This window comes from Tenrec ecaudatus, chromosome 1 (assembly GCF_050624435.1).
Source record: "Tenrec ecaudatus isolate mTenEca1 chromosome 1, mTenEca1.hap1, whole genome shotgun sequence".
Lineage (NCBI taxonomy): Eukaryota > Metazoa > Chordata > Mammalia > Afrosoricida > Tenrecidae > Tenrec > Tenrec ecaudatus.
The window spans coordinates 210,656,424-210,680,683 of record NC_134530.1 but is presented as its reverse complement, the minus strand read 5'-3'; the positions used below and the strand labels follow the sequence as shown (position 1 = coordinate 210,680,683).

Sequence of the window (24,260 nt, the reverse complement as noted above, 5' to 3'; positions counted from 1 at the left end):
CAACATTTTCTGTCTGGAAAACACAAAATTCACTGCAAACAGGAGTTATTAACGCTAATGAAGAATATTAAAGTGAATCCCGGCTTAAAATTTTTACATTTGAAAAAGAAGCACAGTTTGTAAACGGAATCCGGTCAATGTGTTCCACTTCTCAAGCGCATCCCCAAGTGTTTCCTTTTGAATGTCTTCCCCATCTGGACACACAGTGAGAATTGTGATTACAGATGGGTTGTTGTTCTGACTCACAGGGACTCAATGTGCAACAACAAAGCACTGACAGGTCTGACCAAGCCTCACAATTGCAACTGTTTTTGAGTCCCTTGTTGCTGCCACCGCGTCGCGTCACCTGATCTTCTGGAGGGCTGTCTTTTTCTCACAGACCTTCTGCCTTATCAAATGCGATGCCAGTTTCCAAGGGTTGGTCCCTCGGGGTCCCAGGCCCAACGTGCTAAGGAGCATTCTGGGTGTGCGTCCTTTAGGAAATGTTTATTTATTCTTCTGGAACTCCGGGATATTTTCCATAATTGTCACCAGTACTGGAATCCAAATGCGCCAATTCTTCTTGTACTTTCCTTATTTAATCTCCAACCTCAGCTTGCGTATGACGTGATTATAAAACAAAAATGTTTGAATGAAATGCAATTTGGATCAAATGCACCTCAGTCCTTAAAGTGACATTTTTCTTATTTTACAAAGGTCTTTTGCTCCCGATTTGCCTAATGCAAGGTCATTTGATTCCTTGACTGCTTCTATGAATGTTGACTATGAATCCAAGCACTATAAAGACATAGTATAACATAATGAATTAGTATTTTAGGAAATATGTTACTTTGTATATACCAATTAATCATCACCAAATATACACTGTAAAAAATTTGTCAAAATATGCCAATGGCTCCATTATATTGACCTAAATGTGGATTAAATAAATAAGTATTATTTATTTTGTCAAATAAATAACAATGATCAGTTTATAACTTATCAGTAAAATAGACACAAGCTTACTATAAGTTGATTGAAATTTCCAGTGAAGATGCACACATAAATATCAGGAGGAATATAACAGATTTACATAACTTGTATTCTAAAACTTGAGACGTGAAAACTACTTTCATAAAATTAATCCCATAAAATTGATTGAAACTGCTATGGATGCAAAACTTATAAGCCCTCATTCCCTTAATGTAAAAATGGAGAATCTTGGTGGTACAGTGACTAAGTGCTCAGCTGCTACAGGTCAGTGGTTTGAGCCCACCAAGATCTCCAGAGGGGAAAAAACTTGCAGTCTGCTTCCATAAAGATGGCTCCTTTATACACCGCAGGAGGGCAGATCCACTCTGTAAATCAGATCTCCACGAGTCAGAAATAGTTAGAAACCAGAGAAATCACAGAAATATATATTATCTTCATAATCAGTGAAAAGAAAGTGTGCCATAGAAAGTTAACAGAGAGAAAAAGGAAAATGAGGAAATGTGTAGAAATACTACAGTAATTTTAAAGGCCAAAAACTAAGGCATCATTGCATAGTAGATAATCGTTGCATAGTAGATAATTTCACATGCATATATCAGATGAATGCTATAATGGCAGGACAGGAATCATTTCAATAGTAAGTAAACAACAGTAAATGGAAATGATTTTGTCACCCAAGTTGGAGATTCCCAACTTTCATCTTCCAAAATAAGTCTGTGTCTTATTATTATTGTTTTAAGCAACTAAACAGCCCACAACTGCTCACCTGTGGTTTTCTTATTATTGTTTTCTCCCAATCTTGAACAAGTTTAACCTAACAAATGTTTGAGTACAATTTTGCACCACTCCATCTGAAATTCGTTGCCTTGCTTTACCAAACATCTATTGCATTTATAAGTACTTTGAAATTACTATTTCTTTTTTTAATCTTATAATACTATGTTCCTATGATTATTCTATGTCTACCAAGGAAATACACTACTTTAATTTAAAGAATCAATTTGAAATTCTGATGATGTCAATGGTAAATCTATATTTTCTAAATATTCTCAAATGAAAGTTTATGACTCACCAAATTTATAGAAGAAATGGGAATTCAAACATAGAAGAGACATTAGAATCCAAATAATTGAACCCATTTTTTTATAAACAGCATTGATAAAACTGGAGTTTAACCTGAATTACTGATAGATTTATGTGCACATGCAGAATTTATCAAATATTATCAATTCCAGAAATTCTGCTAGATTCTAAGAGAATCAAGAAGGAAAATTCATGAGTCTGTACAGTAATGAAGAAAAATGGTGAAATTAATATAAAATATACCTTCATTAATGACACTGATAGAACTGTGAACGGGGACTTTTCAATATACAAAGGATATTAGTAGAAGTAATTAAAAACTATATTATGATGCCTGTGGTAAATTATAGAGTTAATAGGCTTGATAGAGATTTAAATAATATATACTAAGAAAGACCGTACAGAAGCACACCATAATTTAATAGATACTTGTAATTTACTGATGCCAGTGTATAAGCTATGATGCAGGAAAGGTGATGGCATGGTCATCAAAATGGATGACCCAGTCACAGGACAGTTCATACATGCCACACACCAATTTCATCCTCAACAATAATATTTCCCACTGTGTGCTCCATTGAACTCTGCATCAGAATTCTATGAGTTGCTTGCTACAAATGCGGCTAATTCATCAGCCCCATTTGAGCTTGGAAATCTGCATACAGGAAGCTTGGGCATGTGACAATCATGCACTCTATTAAGGAAGGGTGCCAAAGAAGAGGGTCCCTGGTGGCCAGGAGGTTGTGTGTTGGGTCATGCTCCACAAGATCAGAATTTTAAAGCATCAGTGATTCTGTAAAGAATCACAGTCTCAGAAATCCTCACAGACAGTTCTACACTGGTTTATAGGATCACTATGAGTCGGCATTGACTCAATGGCAGTGAGTTTGTTTCTCTGAGAAGAGGCAAAAACTGAAATTCTGGAGAAATTTTTACACCGTCTAGGTAGCAATCAAGCTGGGGAATGAGCAGTGGAAATGAAAATTGAGGCCCAGTAACCGAAAGAATATGGACTGAACATGGACAGAGTCCAAGGATATTCCAGTTTTTATCCCACATTTCTGAGAACCATACTGTATTTTAGGTTCATGTGAACAAAGAGAGCTATTAGAGAGCAATCATTTGATTGAAATTAATACTCTAAAGAGTAAGTTGTTTCCAAAGACACTTGTTCAGAGCCATAGCTACTAGATAAGATAAACATTGAGCAAAAATTATCAAAAAATGTAAAAGTCTGAAGATAATTAAAAGGTTTTTGTGTTTTTTTAAAGACTCATTTTAGAAACTGATATGATGATACCAAGACATACAAGTTCAGAATCCAATAGAAATGTCCTCTGTGGAACAAGGGAGTTTGTTCAATGGAAAAATAAAGTGAAATGTGAAAAATCAGTAGACTTGCTTACTAGTTCTACCTCCACCATTAAGAATCCATGTGGCCACACACATCACCATAGAACAATCCTGTCTAATTTGATAAATGGGGTCTGTGGTCCAACTAAAACCAGCTACATTCCATTTAGTTACACTCTCCAGAAAGGACTTTTTGTTCAAAGAAGATGGAAGTCTAGTGTGCACTCTTTCGAACCCTACAAAACCATGCAACAAAATAAAACCCCACATTTAAAAAGAGAATTGCCTGAACTTCACTATCTGCACACTTGGCCAATATTTTAGACAGAGCCATTCAGAGACCCCGGAGTGCTAACAGTGAAGTCTGGGAAAGAATATAGAGCACCCAATGATAAGCCACACCCGTATAGAAGAATTTTGACCAAACGTCAAGATTTTAACAGAAAGGCAAACTCTGAAAATGGAGTCATAATCATCAAGAAAGCAACAATATGAATAAATCATAAAGCTTATTAAAGTAAAGAAAATGGTGAAATAGAGGAAATTAAGAGGTAGTGGATACAAACCTCTGCAGAGTTTGTGCTAAAGTAGCATAAAAAAGTTCATCATAAACTGAACGTTCAAATTAGAATTATAAGGGTATAAAGAAGGCTACAAAGAACCAGGAACAGTTGTCTCATGTCTGTTGGAGTAAATGGAAGCCAACTTTAAATATAGAAAGACTGGAAGCCATATTCTAACTTTCCAATGCCAAGAACTGAGACATTGCCATGGTGCTGACTTAAGGGTATAACACAAAAAGAGCCGGAAGAAGCAGTTACATCAGAATAATTATGGCTAAGACAATTAATTAAATAAAATAAACGAGTTGGCAATTTTTAACTGGTAGAAGAAAATACAGAAATAGAAAAGAAATAAATAAAGATTTTTATCTTTGAAGAAAGGAAGATGTTGCTACAATGAGGACTTCACTCTATCAAAGAGGCATGGAAGAAGCGGTCCACGTGAGGTCCCTGAACGTAATCATGAATAAGGTAAACAATGTTGATCTCAACAAATAAAAACAACCACAATAGCATTAATAACGACATATATCTGTAGGAAATGAATTGGGCTTAAAACCTATGAAAGAACACTCCTGACAAGTAACACTGGAAAACCTCAACAGAAATCCAGGGAAAAGAATGAAGACACAATGCTACATTCAGTCTAACAGTTTATTAGTTGTGTCAGTAGCTTATCATTTTGCTATGTCAGTAACAGAGATGAGTGCAGGAAGTGAAACAGATGGAAAGAGTTGAAATCGTATGAGATGGATATAAGGATCTACAATGGGATAGACATGTTAATAGAACAAAGACCATTTGGTAGAGCATTGCTGGTCGGCGTTGTGGTAAGGTGTCGCAGTGTTGGTTTGGACGCACAGTGCCCCCTGTGTTACAGAACGAAACACTGCTCAGCCCGGCGCCGTCCTCACAGTTGTTCCTATGCTTGCTGTTGTAACCGCTGTGTCAGTTGAAATCATTGACAGCACTCCTCTTTTGCACGGTCCCTCTACTTTACCAAGCAGGATGTCCTTCTCTAGGCTCTGCTCTCTCTAAGATGTATTCACTCCATCCTGGTCTCTGAAGAGCCCTCTAACTATACTTCTTCCCAGATAGACTTTTAGGAGTCCGGGGTAGGTCCCATATTCTTTGCCAGCACCACAACTCCAGTGTATCGACTCTTTGTCGTCCACGTTGTGTCCAACGTTCACATGCATGAGTCAGTTGAAAGTGTCGTGGCTTCGGTCAGCTGTATCTTAGTTCTAAAGAACAGTCTTTCAATACTCTAACGAGGTCTTGTGTAGCAAGGGGGTGTCTTTTGCTTTCTTGACTTTTGCTTCCAGGAGGATTGATTGTATATCAAAGCAAGACAAACAATTCTTCTCAACTTCCGTCTTTTCTCCATTTATCATGACGTTACCTATTGACACAGGAGGAGGATTTTGTTCTTCTTTACACTGAGTTGTAATCCAACCTGAAGACTGAAATCCTTGATCTTTATCAGCAAATGTTCTAAGTCCTCCTCTCGTTCATCAAATTTGTGCCATCTGATGCTGAATTCTTCTTAATAAAATACAAGTTCTCTGATTATTTGCATTTACTATATTTTAAAATATCCTAAGAGATAAAATTTCTTTCTTTAAAAAAAATCATATTATTAGGGGCTCATACAACTCTTATCACAATCCATACATACATCAATTGTGTAAAGCACATTTGTACATTCATTGCCCTCATCATTCTCAAAACATTTATTCTCCATCTAAGCCCAGGGCATTAACTCCTCATTTTTCCCCTTCCTCCCTCCTCCATCCTGCCTCATGAATTCCTGATAATTTATAAATTATTATTTTGTCATATCTTACACTGTCTGGTGTCTCCTTTCACCCACTTTTCTGTTGTCCATCCCCCAACGAGGAGGTTATATGTAGACCCTTGTAATGGGCTCCCCCTTTCCAGCCCACCCTCCCTTCACCCTCCAGATATTGCCATTCTCATCACTGGTTCTGAAGGGATCATCTCTCCTGGATTCCTGGTGTTTCTAATTCCTATCAGTACCAGTGTACATCCTCTGATCTAGCCAGATTTGTAAATTAGAAGAGGGATCATGGTAGTGTGGGGTGGAGTTGGGGGAGGAAGCATTTAGGAAGTAGAGGAAAGTTGTTTGTTTCATCTTTGATACCCTGCACCCTGACTCACTCATTTCCTTCCCGAGACCCTTCTGTAAGGGAATGTCCAATTGCCTACAGCTGGACTTTGGGTCTCCAGTCTGCACTCCCCCTTATTCACAATATGATTTTTTGTTCTGATGATGCTTGATACCTTATACCTTTGACACCTCATGATCGCACAGGTTGATATTCTTCTTCCATGTGGGCTTTGTTGCTTCTGAGCTAGATAGCCACTTGTTTACCTAGAAGCCTTTAAGTCCCTGTACGCTCTATCTTTTGATATAGCCTGGCACCATCAGCTTTCTTCACAACATTTGCTTATGCACCCACTTTGTCTTCAGCGATTGTGTCGGGAAGGTGAGCATCATGGAATAAGGGATAAAATTTCTGAGGATGCAAAATACAAATACTATGGATCTTTATATTTTACTATTAACACTATTACTTATATTCAGAAAATGGAAGACTACAAGTTTGAGTTAAGATATACACTGGTCTCATTTTTCATAGCAAGAAGTTGATTTATAGAGCCAAATCAAAGCACAATTCACAAAGAAAATGTTACCAGCATCTAATTTTTGTTTGATTATTTTTCATTTGTGAAGAATCATAATTTTTGTTTGATTATTTTTCATTTGTGAAGAATATTTGTCAATTAAATTTATTATGATCATGATTCATTACATATCCCTTAAGATTCACTCCAGATTCTTTTATTTTGGTCAAATTCAACTTAGATATAATTCCACTATTGCATAAGGTATAGTAGCTTCTGTTTATTATTATCTTTATTTATATGATAGTGTGTTATCAAGTGCTGGCAACCAGTCCCAACACAGGAGCTATGCATATAACAGAAAGTATACTGCTGAGCCCTGCACCATCCTCACAATTTTTACTAATAGTCAGTGTGTCAGTCTTTCTCATGGAAGGATTTCCTCTTTTTTCACTGCCACTCTATCAAACATGGTGTCCTTTTCCAGGGACTTGTCTCTACTGTTAACAGGTCCAAAGTAATGTGAGACGAAGGCTCATCAACCTTGCTGCTCCTCTTTCAAGTTAAATTACTTTGTTCTTCTAGCATTGCATGATAAAATCAATAGTCTTCACCAACTCCATAATTCCAATGTAACAATTCTTCTCACCTCCTTATTCATTGTTCCGTGTTCATATGCATATTAAGCATTTGAGAATAGCATGGTTTCAGTCAACCATACCCAAGTCTTCAAAGTTTTATCTTTACCCTTTAACGATCTAAAGCATGCTCTGGCAATAGATTTTCCCAAATGCAATGCATATCATTTGATTTTGGACTGTTGGTTCCATGGGAACATATTGTGGGTCCAAGTAAACTGAAATCCTGGACAATTTCAAAGGTTTCTCCATTTGTCATCATGCTACGTGTTGGCCCAGTTCTGGGAAAAGGGGTTTTCTTTATGTTGAGTTGTGTTCCATGCTGAGACTTTGATCTTATAAACTATACTTCAAGGTTTCCTCTCTTTCACTGAGCAAGGTTATGTCACTTGTACCTCACAGATTGTTAATGAGTCTTCCTCAGATTCTGATATCATATTGACCTTCATATCATTCAATTTCTGGGACCATTTCTTAGTATATACATTGAATAATGCTTATAATATAGATGAATCCTGGAAGAAATTAGGCAGTGTGAAATGAGCTAATTGCAAAATAACAACTATTGTACAATAAAATGTCATGTAAAGGATTCACAGTAAAAGTAGAATTCATTGATGGTTACCTGTGGTGAGAGGCGATAGGAGCGTAAGTCCCTAAATAGAAGGTATGCACATGCAGATTAACTTGGGTGAAGGTAAAAGCAGTATGCAATAAGAAAGAGGGCAAGAACAAAATGATTAAATTAATGAAGATACAGGAGGAGTGCAAGAGTTAAAATACAGCAGCAAACACTACCATATTCATAATTCTGCATTAACAATTATCTCTGAGTGGATGTATAGGTAAAGATGTGAGCTGAATAAATGTGGGAAGAGGAATGGAACTATAGCTATATATATGTGAATAATTTTACATATTCATTTACCTATGTTGCTGAAACATCTCCATGAATTTAGCAAAGCATGCTGGTTGCAAAGTAACAAATTTTTAGACAATAATAAAAAGGGAATGAGTTTTAGAACTGAAGTCTCAGAATCATAGTTTTCATGGACACAAATGACAATTGGCATAGCACAGTCCACTGAAACAATAGACTACATCCTACATTGGTGAAGATATACTGATTACCCTTCTGTGTTTATGTGTGGCTTGACACTACCTAAGTGAATGCTATGTGGCCCATCAAAAATTTTAAAATCCCAGTAAAGAGAATGATGTAGTAGATGTAACAGCTTCCATCATGAAATATGTGAATCTCATGTCCCTAATACATAAAGCTATTGTACTACCGGATATATAATGGCACAATATATATTTAACTTAATATATACCAATATATGCTTTGATAGCTATAATAATTGCCTGTATTAATGTTTTCTATTTTGAAAGTTTATCATACAATAGTCCATGCTTCAACTCATAGTCAATAGCAGAGGATCTCATGTGTAAGAAGTCACTTGAGTGCTATAGTCCCATCTCTTTGCTTGGTTTTCATTGGACAGGAGTGTGCAGAATCATACCTAAATGCGACAAAATGAGTGGCGCTAATGACAAACAAGTATCATTTTGGAAGTGAAAGAAAAGTTTTTTTCCCCCTCTTTTTAGGGGAGAGCACGAACGCAGTCCCCCACTACCACAAATTATGCAGTCGAGTTTCCCACATTTGGAGAAATCGCAAGGGTCAGCACACCCGGAGTGCAATGGAGAAGCCTCCCCCCAGGAAAACCACCTTCGTGATCATGGTATCTCCCCTGCCAGGTAAGTATTGAAAGAAAAGTTTATTAACACAAAATCAAGTCACTGATTTTATTGCTCACAATTTAGGCATACCACACTTGACAATTATGAAGATCATTTTTTAAAAAGGAAAGAAAAATTCTCCAGGATATTAAAGAATTGGTCCCACTGAAAGTTGAAAAATTAACAAAAATGTAAGAATGACTTAAATAGAGAAATCGCTGACAATTAAGTGGATTGAGGACTAAGCACAAAGTGAAGCTCTCTTAGCGTGATGATGGCCATTGGAACTCGTTTGAGATAGTTAAAAAGCAAGCCCAGTCTATGACATGCAGTTCATGTAATGTCCAGAATATAACATTAAATTTCACAGAATGTACTATGAACATTAAGAGACACGTGACTGTCTCTTTAGAGTCACACTTTCTTCCTTATGTTCCACCCTTTTAAAAAAACATTCTTACTATCTTTATATTTTCACTGTATCTGAATTATGTGACCCAAATCGACATTACCAAAGCACCCTGGGACTTTCCACAGTATTCTGTCTGACCCAGGAAGGACAAGGTTAAACACAATGACTAAAGTAGTATATTTCACTGGGTAAGTACACAATATAACAAAGTCGAGCATATTTTTGAATTTATTGAGGTATAATATAGGACTATAAAATCTTACAGTACTTAATACATACATGTTTATTCTATATATGATGACCCATAGAAATAGAAAATACTAGGTTTTCCAATTGCAACTAACCATAGTCAATATCAACAAAAACTTGCTCATCTAATATATGTTACTTGCAGTTTAGTAAGAAATGGAAAAAAATTAAAATATCATAATTTGAGATATATTATCTAAATAGATATCCATATTTGGTGAATTTGTGGAGACAATGGAGAATTCATTTGTTTCGCAGTGTATACTTTAAATAGTTTCTTGAAATAAATTGTGCATTTATGAAGTAGCATTAAAAGCAAGTATTTAACTGTTTTCTGATTTAGAAATGAGAAATTTTAATATTTACATACTATGTTAACTTATTACCTTTGTGATGTTGTGGTATTTGTTTAGGGTTTAAAAATCTGATATATATTTTAAAGTGTTTATAAATAACACTTTAAGAGATTATGAAAGAAAACTTTATCAGATAAAACTTGTTTCTTGTGGCTTAAAAAACTCAGAGATGCAATTCCAACAACAACAATAATAATATGGGATGTAGCTTGTTACCTTGTTACCCATATTTACCATAGTGTGGACTGAGTTACTAGATGATTATTATTTTAGCTAACAGCATTAAAGGTGCTCAATACTGTCCTTTACATAACATTATCAAGATCCAAATAATACTTGTGCTATACAGATTTGTTCCTTAAGAGAATTATAATACTTTTATAAAGATTAATAATGGCACACTATTTTATATAGATGAAGGTTCTAAACAAAATTTGATAAAGTGATTTTAAAAATATATAATAGTTTCCTCAAGTTTGAAGAACAGAGGTGCTTTTCCTTATAGATATTTCATGATATTCATATAGAGTTGTCAGGGCACAAATGTGAATGACTATTTTCCACTCTTTCAGAATGGTAATCATGCAAAGTGACTGTTAGGGCCACAAACGAGAAGCTTACTAGGTAGTGAATATTTAAGCCTTTCATTTGTGAATTCTGAAGAAATATATTCTAAAAGTAATGGCAGTCAAGAAATACATTTCTAGATACAAATTTTTAAAAATCTCAAAAGTCTCCAATTCATTGACAATCTGTTACAAGACTACTTCTGTTATGAACTATCAAGACTAGAAACTGAAGATAATGATTGATAATTGTCTTAAACTGAAGAAGTGGTGACTTACAGTTCAAGGCTTGCTAAGATTAAACTTTTAAAATATACTTATTTATTTAATGAATACATTAGCCTCTGGCACTGTCATTAAATGAAAATGAGATTTAGATCACCTCTTACACATTGATGTACAGTTTCACAGAAGCTTAACTTTATAGAGAATTAAATTAAAACGACCTAATTTAATCACCAATGAGAGATAAAAGAAAAAAGTTATGACAGAAGTATCTAGATTATTTAATTATTTTTACACATTTTTTCAAATGTCTATAATTCAATTAAAACATTGCATTATATTAAATAAATATAAAGAAATAATAATAACAAAATATAGAACTAGGAATAAAAATTATTGCAGAAGAGAGCCTGATTTTGTAGTATAATATCATATGCTTTAAAATAAAGAGGGTTATCTTGTTCAAAAATTTGAAATAAGCTGGAAATTTCCATCAGAAAACTAGTTTTGGAAAAAAAACCCCTGATATTTCCAATAATGGTTTTGTGGTAACAGCACAGATTTAAGGAATTTTCTAATATCAAGTTGAGTGTATATAAAGAAAACATAAATATCTCAAATTTCATGCAAAAATTGAAACTATAAAAACTAGTCAGCATTAAATATATATAAATTGGATTATCAATATAAATGATGATTTTATGAAAACATGGAATATTTTCAAGTGTTGAAAACAACAGCAACAATAAAACTTGCAAAGAATTCTATGTAGAAAAAATATATAAATTGTTTGTTATCTCATGCATAGTCATTTTGTTATGTAAATAATACTTATATTTATCCAATCAATCATTTATTCATTTAGTGAGATAAATATTAATTGATATCTATAAACTAGACAGAAAAACATAATAAATGCAAAACACATGGTAGAAAAATTGTTAAATAAGTATATTGTGCCTTTTAAATATTTCATTATTTTTATTCGAGACAATAGTTGGTACACTGTAACTGTGAGTAGTAAGCATAGGGATCCAATGAAAAGCCATCAAGAATCGGTAAGCCTGAGGGTGTAAGGGATTTTCCAGGTTGGAAAGCTACAATTAGCAGAGTGAGGCTAGCCTAGTGACTTAGCTTTACCACAAATACCTTTGAACCAGGGCATCCTCTTAACTCACCAGAAGTTGACAAAAGGTGATGGATAGAGCATGTGAACATCTGAATAAATTCTTACATTTAGGACAAGAATGCTAACACGCAAGTTGACTGAGAAACCATAGCATAGACAGGTAGCTGTGGTAGTACATTGTCACAGGAAAGACATGTTTTCATCGACCCATGTGCAATCACAGAAGTGCCCAATGATAAACCCTGCAGTTCTTTCCGCTTCTAATTGTCAACATCTACCATTGAAAAATGGGGTGCAGGAGGTGACATAAAAGCATTTATGGAAGCTTTCGAAGATGTCTGCCAATGTTGATTTTTCTCTGTTTTCTAAATGTAAATACTGATTATTCACTAGTTTCTTTTTTATTTTCTGACATTTTGACTTCTATAACTCTATAGCATCATTATATTTCAGATAACTACTAGAATGAAAACTGTCAGCTATTTAGAATGCTTTTAATGACTTAGTACGCTTGATTGTCAATCAATTATAATAAAGAAACAGTAAGTTGTTACTCTTTTCGGGCTAGCACAAGAATTTTATGCTAAAATTTGGCATTTATATTAGAGAAACTAAGAATAGTCAAATTGTTCTGAGATTATTTATAACCTTGATAAAGTACACTTTAATATGCTCAAAGACATAAAATGTCAACTTTTTATGTTTATCTCAATGACAGATTTCTATATATAGAAATACAAGCTCCTTATAAAAAGATGCTAAAATGGGAAAATTTACAGGCTCAAGAGCTTTCCACTCACATATGTGAGAAAATGATAGTAATTAAGAAAAGTCAAATGATATCCAAATATTTCTTTCCATTTTAGAGTTGGACTAACACTAATAAGAGCAGCCAGCGAAGAAGCTGTTCTTTAAGACACGTGCCAACAACTCTTACTGTCTGAAAGACTGAACTTGATTGAAGATTAGGAAACAATAAAATATATACTAGGAAACGAGGGTGATGAGATCCTATTATGTTATTCTGGTGCATAAGTGTTCTAAATTAAAGAAGAAATTAGAAGTACTTTTAAAAATATGCTTAATTGTTACTGATGTTGCTGCTAGTTGCCCCAAAGTCAATTCCAACTCATAGTATCTTACCTAAAACAGAATGAAACACTTCCTAGCTCTGTGCCATCCCAGTATATTTTTTAATAATTTTATTGGGGGCTGATTCCATCCCAGTTTTTTTTATGACATTGCCAAAGTCACTTTGCCAATTCATCTCATTAAGAAATATTCTTCTTTCAGACAGATTCTCTGCCTTTCTGAACGTGATATATTTTTCCAAGACTCCCACTTCTATCATTTTCAAAGAAGATAAGACAAAGTCTTGCTTGTCAATATCACCTCTAAGGAGCACATTAGCTAAACATGTTCCAAGACATACTTGTTAATTCTTCTGGCAGCCTATGGTATATTCAATATTCTTAGTCAATACTCTGTCAAATACGACATTCATTCTTCAGCCCAACTTTGGAATCTGTATAAACTGATTGAAAATACTATATCTTGGGGAAAATACAGCTTAGAGCTCAAAATGACCTCTTTTTCTTTTAAGACTTTTAATAATGTGGCATCAGATTTTGAGGGAAACATTAACAGCCTGCAGTCTGCAGGTGACACAACCTCTCAATCTTTGAGTAGCTGAGGCAAATGGAATAATGAAGTCAAAGAGACTTCCTTATGGATTCCAATTCCATGTGAAGAAAGCCAAAGTTACAACAACCGAATCATCAATTCATATCATGATGAATGGAGAAAAGATCGAAGTAGACCACGATTTCATCTTGCTTGGATCCACAACCACTGCTCAGGAATGCAGCAGACAAGAAATCAAGTGAAGCATTGAAACCTCTTCAAAATGTTGAAAATCAAGGAAATCAGTTTGAGGACTAAGACGGTGCCTGACACACAAGGCACACGTTTTCAATTGCCTCATCTGCATGTGGAAGTCGGGCATTGAATAAGGAAGAGTGAAGAAGAACCGAAACATTTGAACTACGGTGGTAGTGAAGAATATTGAAAATGTTACGGACTTCCAAAAGACCAAACAAATCTGTCTTAAAAGAATGTTCTTTAGAACAGCTAGACACAACCGCTGAAGACAAAGCGGGTGAGTAAGCAAATGTGATGAAGAAAGCTGAGGGTTCCTGGCTATCAAAAGATATAGCGTCTGGGTCTTAAAGACTTGAAGGTAAACAAGCAGCCATCTATCTCAGAAGCAGCAAAGCCCACATGTAAGAAGCACATCAGCCTGTGCGATAACAAGGTGTTGAAGGTATCAGGCATCATCAGAACAACAAAAAAGAACTTACCATAGTGAATGAGGTGGGGAGTGTGGAGTGGAGACCCAAAGCCCATTTGTAGGCCACTGGAGATCCCCTTGCAGAGGGGTCTTGGGGAGGAGACAAGCCAGACAGGGTGCGATGTAGCAACGATGAAAACTACAACTTTCCTCCAGTTTCTAAATGCTTCCTATCCCCACCCCACCCCCTGTCCCCACTATCATGATCCCAAGTCTACCTTGAAACACTGGCTAGACCAAAGGATGTACACTGGTGCCGATAGGAACTGGAAACACAGGGAATCCAGAGCAGATGATTCCTTCAGGACCAGTGGTGTGAGTAGCAATACTGGGAAAGTAGGAGAGTGGGTTGGAAAGGGGGAACCGATGTTAAGGATCTACATGTGATCTCCTCCCTGGGGGATGGACAACAGAAAAGTGGGTGAAGGGAGATGTCGGACAGGACAAGATATGACCAAATAATAATTTATAAATTATCAAGGGTTCATGAGGGAGGGGGTAGCGGGGAGGAAGGGGGAAAATGAGAGACTGATGCCAGGGGCTTAAGTGGAGAGCAAATGTTTTGAGAATGATGAGGGCAATGAATGTACAAATGTGCTTGACACAATTGAAGTATGTATGGATTGGGATAAATGTTGTATGAGCCCCTAATAAAACGATTAAAAAAACAAAACAAAATAATAAAATCGGAAGCATTTAGTGGGTGGGAAATAAAAAGGACCCCTTGAATGTTCCCTAGAGGCAACGATGGGAAGACATTATCTCAGTACTTTGGGCATACTAGCAGGAGAAGCCAGTTCTGGAAAAGGATCTCATATTTGTCAAAGTAGAGGAGCTTGGAAAAGAGAAGGACTAACATGATGGATTGACCCAGCAGCTCCATCAGTGTGATGCACACAAAATTGTGAGGAGCTCATGGTAGCAGGTGGGGTTTCGCTCCATTGTACGTAAGGTCGCTACGAGTCCCTATGACTCACTGGAACCTCTTCAAAATTGCCTCAATGGAACCTAACAAGAACAACATTATCTTTGCTAAGGATCCCTGGTGGCACAACAAATTAAGTGTCAGGCTGCTAATGAATATGTGCACACCGCAAAATGTCCATACCCTCCTTTTTAAAGATCGGTTATAGCTTGGTTCTGACCTCTAGGATCTTGGTGGGTTGGAATCCAGTCCATGCCACTGGGCTTGGGTGCACTTTTTTTTGGAATGTTAATTAAATATCCTTTACTGGTTATTTCGCTTTACGCTTAAAAACGTAAAAGAACGAAACAAAGAAAAAGAGCAGTGGTTCTTTGTGAAATGCTTCAGATGTTTTTATTCTCACATCATCTTGAACGATCTAACTCATAGAGGATTTCAGACACCAGCACTGGACTTTGACCTTGTGATTGTTGTTCGGTGCCCTCAAGCCAGTTCCGACCCATATCAATGCTATGCACAACAGAACAATGCATGCGTGGTTCATCCTCAGAATCGTTCCTGGGTGTGAGCCCGTGGTGACAGCAACAGTGTCGGTCCATCTCTCTAAGGGTTATCCTCTGCTTTACCAAGCATGACTTCCTTCCCTTGGGACTGGTGTCTCCTGATTAAATGTTGAAAGGATGTAAGACCAATTTTCTCCACCCTTGCCTCTGAGGAGCTCTCTGGCCGTACTTCTTCCATGACAGATTTGTTTGCTCTTTTGGCAGTCGATGGCACTTAAACTTTTCTTCTCGAGCACCACAATTAAAATGTACTGGTTCTTCATTTATCTTACTTATCCAAAGTTCAACTTTCACAGGCATATGAGACTACAGAAAATATCATGGCTTGGGTCAGGCACACCTTAGTCCTCAAAGTAACCTCCCTACTTTTAAATACTCTACAGAAGTTGTGTGTGACAGACTTACCCAATCCAACACTACTTTTGATCTCTTGCCTGCTGCTTCCATGAGTGATGATTATAGATCCCAGCAAGACGAAATCCTCAAAAAACTTCAATAGCTTCTCTAATTGTGATGATGTTACCTATTAGAACTTCTTAAAAATATCAACTCAGTGTTTACCCTGAATGCATGCACTGTCAATCACTCTTCATGACTCGTTTTAGAGGAAGTCAAGGTTCACATTACCTAGCATTCTCACCATAAACACTGTTCCATTTTCTATTTTGAACTTCTAATTTTTGTTCAACCTCCACCCCCGCAAAAACAAAACAAAACACCTATTATAGGAAGCCTTTTTCCATAGGGGTGGGAAAGGAATATTTTCCATCTTTCTGTCCTTAGAGTTTATTATTGTTTCTAGCGCCTATTGCTCTGTGTTATACATTTTTATTTTTAAATGACTTTTACTATATTACATTGTGAGCTCCATGAGAGAATGGACTAAGCTTTATTCATTGTTATCTCCCCCATAGGATTTTATACTGTGCTTTTTGAACATAGAGGTCACTTAATAAGTATTCATTGCTGTTGTTTGACAATAAAATGCCAAGTCTCTTTAATACTGCATGAGAAACAATAAATACACTGCTATGATTTAGTGTCTCTAAACAGGAAAGTGCAAGAATAAATTAACTTCTTTAGAAGTACATTATATCTAATTTTAGACTTTCATTACGAGATCTGTGTTCAGTGTTTTCTCCGAGATGTTTTTCTTGAAGATGCTTTTCCTACCTACAACATATTTATCCCTAACAAGATAAGTGAAAAGTGATTTTTAAAACAAATTGAACATAGTTTTAAATATACTGGACTATTTCTTTTAAGACTTTTTTGTGAATGGAGTAAAAGTTTATATAAGAGAACATTAGTTTTATGTTCATTGCTTCCATATTGCTTCATTTCATTGACTGCAGTCACCTCAATGCAACACCATTAAGTCCACCATCTCCTTATCCCTCCCACCTCTAAACCAACTTCTCTCCTAATGTCTTTGAACATTGTTTAAGGGCAAGTGCCTCCCCCTTGATGTCAAATGATTAGTAATTTTAAGGTGTGCATACCTCATCAAAGTTCTCATTCCCCATGTAGACCTGTTTGGCCAGACATTGAAAACCAAGTGAGTGTTCAATGGTATACCTAAAGAATGTCTAAGGGTAATAATCCAAGTGTATAGCTTACTCTTTAGCCTCATGTGTTTTATAAGTTTGAGTTTGTTTCACATTTTCCACCACTCTATATAGGACCTTGTAATGTTATAGCTCTCAAAGTTGTTGATAGTGGCAGTTGGTACGAAGTCCATGTGGACCATTAGTCATTAGATTCATATTTTCTACGTGTCTTCAATTTTTGCTACTCTTCTTTCCTCTAGACACAGAGAAATAGGAGTTGGTCTTAGAGGCTTGTTCAGAAGTGGTTAAGTTGTTGCTCGCCAAAGGGGGATGCAGACCATGGTCTTTATGGAATATGCTGTGCCCATTGACTGGGTGTCTCCTCATACTTTGGACCTAAACCTCAATTCCAGCTATGCATTTTCTAAAAGTGCTTCGTTCCATCAAATATGTTTGTGTACCTTGGCCCCCATGTATGCTCTACCATTCATGGTTATATTTTTAATAAATGGGTACATAAACCATTTGTCAAGTAAAAAATGCATATATAGAGAAATACTGTCACATGCACAATCAAGCAATAGCAATGATGTACGAGTAGATGTATAGACAAACATGCAGGCTGAACATATATACACACACTTTTATATTTAAATATATAATCTCTTCATCCTATATATTTATCACATGTATGATAAATATATGTGACCTATATAGCATATGATATATCATATCCACGTTCTACTGGGAGCTATGCTAGCAGGGTCACCAAAGGAATAGGTTTTCTCGTAGCATCTAGAGTAAAAGCAAAAAAGGGCATGGTTTCCTACTTCAGAGGAAGGAGCCATGGAAAAGTCCTAAGCATAGATTGGAAATATTGTCATATATGGAAGGTCTTATAAATGGAGGCAGAACACTGTTGGAAATAATTCCCGAGAATGAGCCCCTTGGGTCAGAGGAAGAGCTGATTTCTTTGAGTGGGGTTGACCATGGTGACATGAGTTAGGTACAGCCTTGGGAGTTGAGCCTTTGGGACGTTCACTGGCTGAAGAAGCTTTGACTCAAGGTAAGGAGAAACAGCTGAAAAGTTACTTTAATTATTGGAACTTGGAATGTGCTGATTATGAATCTAGGAATATTGGAAGTTATCCAAAATAAAGGAAACACATAAAAGTCTACATCCTAGGCTTTAGTGAGCTGAAATGGACTGGTATTGTCCTTTTTAAACAACAACAACAAAAATCACATTTTTTACTCCGTCAGGAATAATGCAATTAAAACTAATGTCATACCTTTATCAAAAAAAGACAATGCAAAAGCAGTCATGAAGTAAAATTCTGTCTGTGAAAGAATTATATCCACCTGCCTTCAGAAAATCCAATAAATACAATTATTAATCAAATTTATGCACCCACCACAAAAACTAGTGATGAAATTGAAGAATCCTACCAACCACTTCAGTTTGAAATTAATCAAACATGAAAGCAATTGCTTAAAAAGCAATAATTGCTCATTATTGGCAATATAAATGCAAAAGTTGGAAATAAAGAAGAAAGACTCATACTCGGATAGCATAGGCTTGGTTCTAGAAAGGACACTAAAGACTGGAGCTAGGACTTTGCAAGGCCACTGACGTTCATAGAAATCTTTTTCCAACAACAAAAATGGCGAGTGACTTTCTACATGGACTTCTCCGGATGAAATACATAAAAATCAAATTCACTATATCTCTGGGAAAGTACAACGGAGAAATCCAAAGCTAGCATCCAAAGCTAAGCCAGGAGATAACTGTGGAACAGACAATCAATTGTTCATTTCTAAGTTCCGGTTGAAACAGAAGAAAATTAAAACAAGCCTGGGAGAGCCAAACTAGGACTTGGAGCGTATCCCACCAGAACGCTGACAGACATCAAGAACGTATTTGGAACAATGAAGACTAATGATAAAAACCTTATGAGCTGTGGGAGGACATCAACAGCATAATACATAAAGAAAGCCAAGGGTAATTAAAAAACACAAGAAAGAAAGAAAAGATCAAAATGGATATCAGAAGATATATCAAAAACTGTTCTTAAACGAGCCCAGCTAAAGCAAATGGAAGAAATGATAAAGTTAAAGAGCTGAACACAAATTTCAAACGGCATCTTGAGAAGACAAAGCCAAGTAGTATAATGAAAGGGCAAAGAGCTGACCTACAATGCGGAAGCTCCAAGGGAATGCCACGTCCACCTTAAACAGCAAGAGCCCCACAAAAAAAGTACGCTTCAATTTGCAGTATTGAAAAATTCTTCAGGTAATATTGAATGATACAGGAAGCAACAAAGAACATGTAAAAACATTACCTGTACCAAAAGAACTAGTCAATATTCCACCATTTCAGGAGGGAGCATGGAGCGAGGACCAATGGTGCTGAAGGAAGAAGTTCATGCTGTACTGAGCACTAGCCACAAACAAGGCTCCAGGAAGTGATGGATTTTCAATGGAACTGTTTCAACACTGGAAGCACTACCCCAGGAAATGTGGAAGACATCTACTTGGCCATCTGTCTGGAAGAGAGAGATCCATATTGTACCCATCCCAGAGAAATTTGGACCAACAAAATGCTCAAAGTATAGAGCATTATCACTGATCAAGTACAATCTTGCTGAAGATCACCCAGCAATGGTTGCAGCAGGACATTGACATGGAACTGGCCAGAGGTTCCGGCTGGATTCAGAGGAGGATGTGGAACAAGGGATTGCTGATGCCAGGTAGGTATTGGTTTAAAGTAGAGAAGACCAGAGATATATTTATTTCTGGTTTATTGACTCTTCAAAGCCTTTCAACTGTGTGGAGCATAATAGACTATGGAAAACATTTAGAAAAATTGCAATTTTCCAAACACTTTATTGTGCTAATGCAGAACATGTACATGGATCAAGAGGCAGCTATGAAAACAGAAAAAAGGAGTACTGTATGATTTAAAATCAGGAAAGATGTACATGTCAACATGGTTGTATCTGCTCATCATAATTATTCAATCTGTATGTTGAGTAAATAACCAGAGAAGCTATATTATATGAAGAAGAATGTGACATCAACATTAGAAGAAACCTTATTAACAAGTTTTACACAGATGACATGACCTTGCTTACTGAAATCAAGGAGGACTTGAAGCGCTTGTTGATGAAGATCATAGATTGTAGTCATATGGATTATAACTCAATGTATAGAAAGCCAAAATCCTCACAATTGGACCAATAGGAAACATTGTCATCAATAGAGAAAAGATTGAAGTTGCCAATGATTTTATTTTGCTCGGATCTATAATCAATGCTCATGCAAACTGAAATCAAGATATATAAAAAAAACAGCTACCTAATTATTATTAGGCAAATCTGCGAAATTGCACAAGAGTGCTTTAGGTTATTGAGAAGCAAGGATGCTACTTTGAAGACTAAGGTTCACCTGGCCCAATCTATGGTATTTTCAATTGTTTCACATGCATGTGGAAGTTGGAGGTCAAATAAAAAAAGCCAAAGAAGAATTGGTGCATTTGAATTCCGGCACTGGACAAGAATATGGAAAGTACCAAGGAATGCTAAAAGTAGAAAACAATGGGTCTTGGAAGAAGTACGGCCAAGTGCTCCTTAGATGCAAGGATGGGGAGACTTTGTCTTACACCCTTTGGGCATTTTGTCAGGAAGGACCAGTCTCTATAAAAGAACATCATGTCTGGTAAAGTAGAGGGGCCGCGAAAAAGCGGAAGGCCCTGGAGGAGATGGACGGACACGGTGGCTACAACCATGGGCTCAGGCATAGGTACGGTGGTGGGCACGGTGCAGGACCCAGCAGTGTTTCCTTCCGTTACGTATAAGGTCACTATGAGTCAGAACAGGCTTGAGGGCACCTAACAACAATAACAATGCTCACCAGGAAATGTTTTACCAAATTTTATTTGATCTATTTAATTTTCTATCCTATTTTATATACTTAAATTCATCTTCAAATAAAATTTCAAAACTTTTCTTTTTACCAGATATGAGTGGATACAATAAATGTTTTCTAAATTAGTACTGCTGAGATTATCGTGTGTGTCTGATATATTATCAATAATTTTTTAAACCCCAAAAAGATTGATCAAAAAATTCTGGAGTTCAGTTAGGCTCATATGCACAGGTTAGAATGTGGTAAAGGAAAGAGTTTTGAACATATTATGACAATTATGATCACATATTATTTGCCTTTTCCTATTTTCCAGCTTAACTATTTTATTAAACATTTGTTTTCATCATACTTACTGTTTTGTCTTAAAATATTTTAGAATAGCACTGTTTTGATTTTTTTCAAAAATGGCATAAAGGAGGGAGGGGGGAAATGAGGAGCTGATACCAAGGACTCAAGTGGAAAGCAAATGTATTGAGAATTATGAGGGCAACAAATGTACAAATGTGCTTGATATACAATGGATGGATGGATGGATTGTGATGAGTTGTATGAGTTCCTAATAAAATGATTTTAAAATGACAATATATAGTTATTAAGATTCTCTTTACATGAGTATGTAAAAAGAATCACTTAATAAATGCATTCCCTCCATTTTTAGAAATTAGCTCTCCAGAACTGCATGTAGAAACAATGTGATTGATAGTTTTATATTCCATATAATTCACAAATAATTTTATAGCTATTATTGAACTATATTGATGAAATCAATGCTCCTTAGAGAAACTCAATTTTTGGAAGAAACCTCCCAACTTTTCTAGGCATCTTTAAAAGTGTTTTCAATGTATTGAATTTTCATATAATTATTCTCAAGAGGCCTTTAAATGGAGATGTGAATTGGTAACAATAAAGCAAACACTTACCCAGTTTATAGATTTGCTTAAATTATTAGCTTATATAACCAATTTAGCAAATAACTATGATTGCCTGTGTATAGTCCCTAGTTACCAACATTTCTGCTTTGACAGTTTTGTCATCTTTTTCACTTGTTTGTGCAATCAAATAGACAATAATTATTATTTTTATAAAAATGAATAAAATGGGAGTGTTCATATTCTAAATAACAATATTGTAACAAATGTATATACATAGATTAAAAATGAAAAAAAGAAAGTTTGCTCTTGAGTAGATTCTAACTCATAGCAACAATGTAGGAAAGAGTAGACCTGCCTAATGGAGTTCCCTAGGCTCTAAGTCCTTGTGGAAGCAAATTATTTGAATCATTGACTTTTTGATTTTCAGGTAAGTGTTTAAGCACCGTGACATCAAGATTTTATTAATAATAAGTATACATCTTATTACAACAAAAATGGGTAAAAGTGTAACTGTTTTTTGGCCTTCTATTTTAATAGGAGTTCTTGTAGTGCAGTGGGTTATGCATTGGGCTACTAACCTCAAGGTCAGCACTTCAAAACCTAGTTCCTTGTGAGAAAAATGAGACTTTCTACATGCACAAGTAGATACATCCTTGGAAACCCACAGTGGAGGTCCTACCCTGTGCTGTAGAGTTGCTGAAAGACAGAATTGATTCTATGGCAATGAGGTTTGTGTATCATTACATATAAGAATGCATTTAAGATGGATAAATGAGAGCTTATAAATACAAATACAGGTAGAAATAGGAAAGGTGCTCACTTAATTGCAAAAATGGCTAGGGACTTCAAATTGTAAATCCCGTCCTCAGGTAGAGCAGTGCACTACGAGGATGCGCAACTGAGGTGTACTATGGTTGGCACGCATTTAAGCTTTACCTATTCCAATTGGAAACTTTTGTTTTAAAGTGTCTAATTTGAGCAATCTGATTTGTATAACCTATACCCTAATGTTAATGTATGGGAAAATAATTCAAAAAATATTTTCTAATTTCCTAATATCCATTTCTGTAAGATAAGTATTTAAGAAATATATTTTTCGATGGACATGTATTGCCTTTACAAGTACACTCATTGCTGCTGGCCAGCTAGTCCATACACACCTATAGGAGGAGCCAATAATGAGGTCTGCTATGCAGAGCACAGGAAAAGCCAGCATGGTGGACATGCTCAGGAGATTCCGCCCTTTACTATACTTCAGAGCACGTATGACAGTTAATTTAATATCTGCCATCATAGAAAACTTGGGCAAATATAACAACTCCCCAATGGCCTCTTGCCTCAGCTGCTTGATGGGGGAAGAGAGTGTATCAAATTTTATTTCGACTTAAGTTCTAGAGAAAGGTTCTGTTTACTTACAGCAAAACAATGCTCTAATAATAGTACTTAAATATGTTGCCTGCTGTTTTTTTGCCTGACATTTAAAAGTATTTATTGTTACAAAAAACTGATAAAAGAAAGACAAATCATATTATAAAGACAAAAAGAGGCAACACTGTCACATTCCTTCGGAAACTCAGGTTATGAAAGCTATCAGGATCAGCTACGTAGGCAACAGAAACATTAGGCAAGGTTCATATAAAAACAAAAATAATATGATATCAGAAATGAGGAAACAAAAAGTGTCATTTAATTTATTTGCTATCAGGCTTTAGTTTGAAACTGCTATGTAGACAATGTAAACATTGATTTTCTATAGCACAGCTGTGAATATATTGATTGAAAGTTCACTAATAAAAAGATGCAGAGACAAAATTATTTAAGATAAAATATGCAAAACTGACTAAGAGTAATTCTGGGGAACATATTTTAAGAAATAATTGTGAGCCTTTGATATCTTCTTTCCTTCCTTGAAGATTTCAAGAAATAAATATCATTTCTTTCTCCATTAAGTGTCCGGTAATTTTGAGTTAGTTTTGTTTATTTCACCTGTGAAATATTTTCTATTTCTCTTGTTTGGAAAACACACCTCAACTAAAACAGAACAAATCAAACCAAAACAAACAAACAAAATTCAAAAGGAATAAGTGAACATTATATGTTGAGTACTTCATTCTAGGTTACAATTGGCCAGAAAA

General features: G+C 35.8%; 1 non-coding gene across 1 annotated transcript; it reads right to left on the bottom strand.

Moving 5' to 3' along the window:
* Window positions 1–8,863: 8,863 nt before the first annotated feature.
* LOC142437830 (U1 spliceosomal RNA) lies at window positions 8,864–9,027 on the bottom strand. Its single transcript, XR_012782342.1, has one exon. It is a non-coding gene; the product is annotated as a U1 spliceosomal RNA (small nuclear RNA).
* Window positions 9,028–24,260: the final 15,233 nt, after the last annotated feature.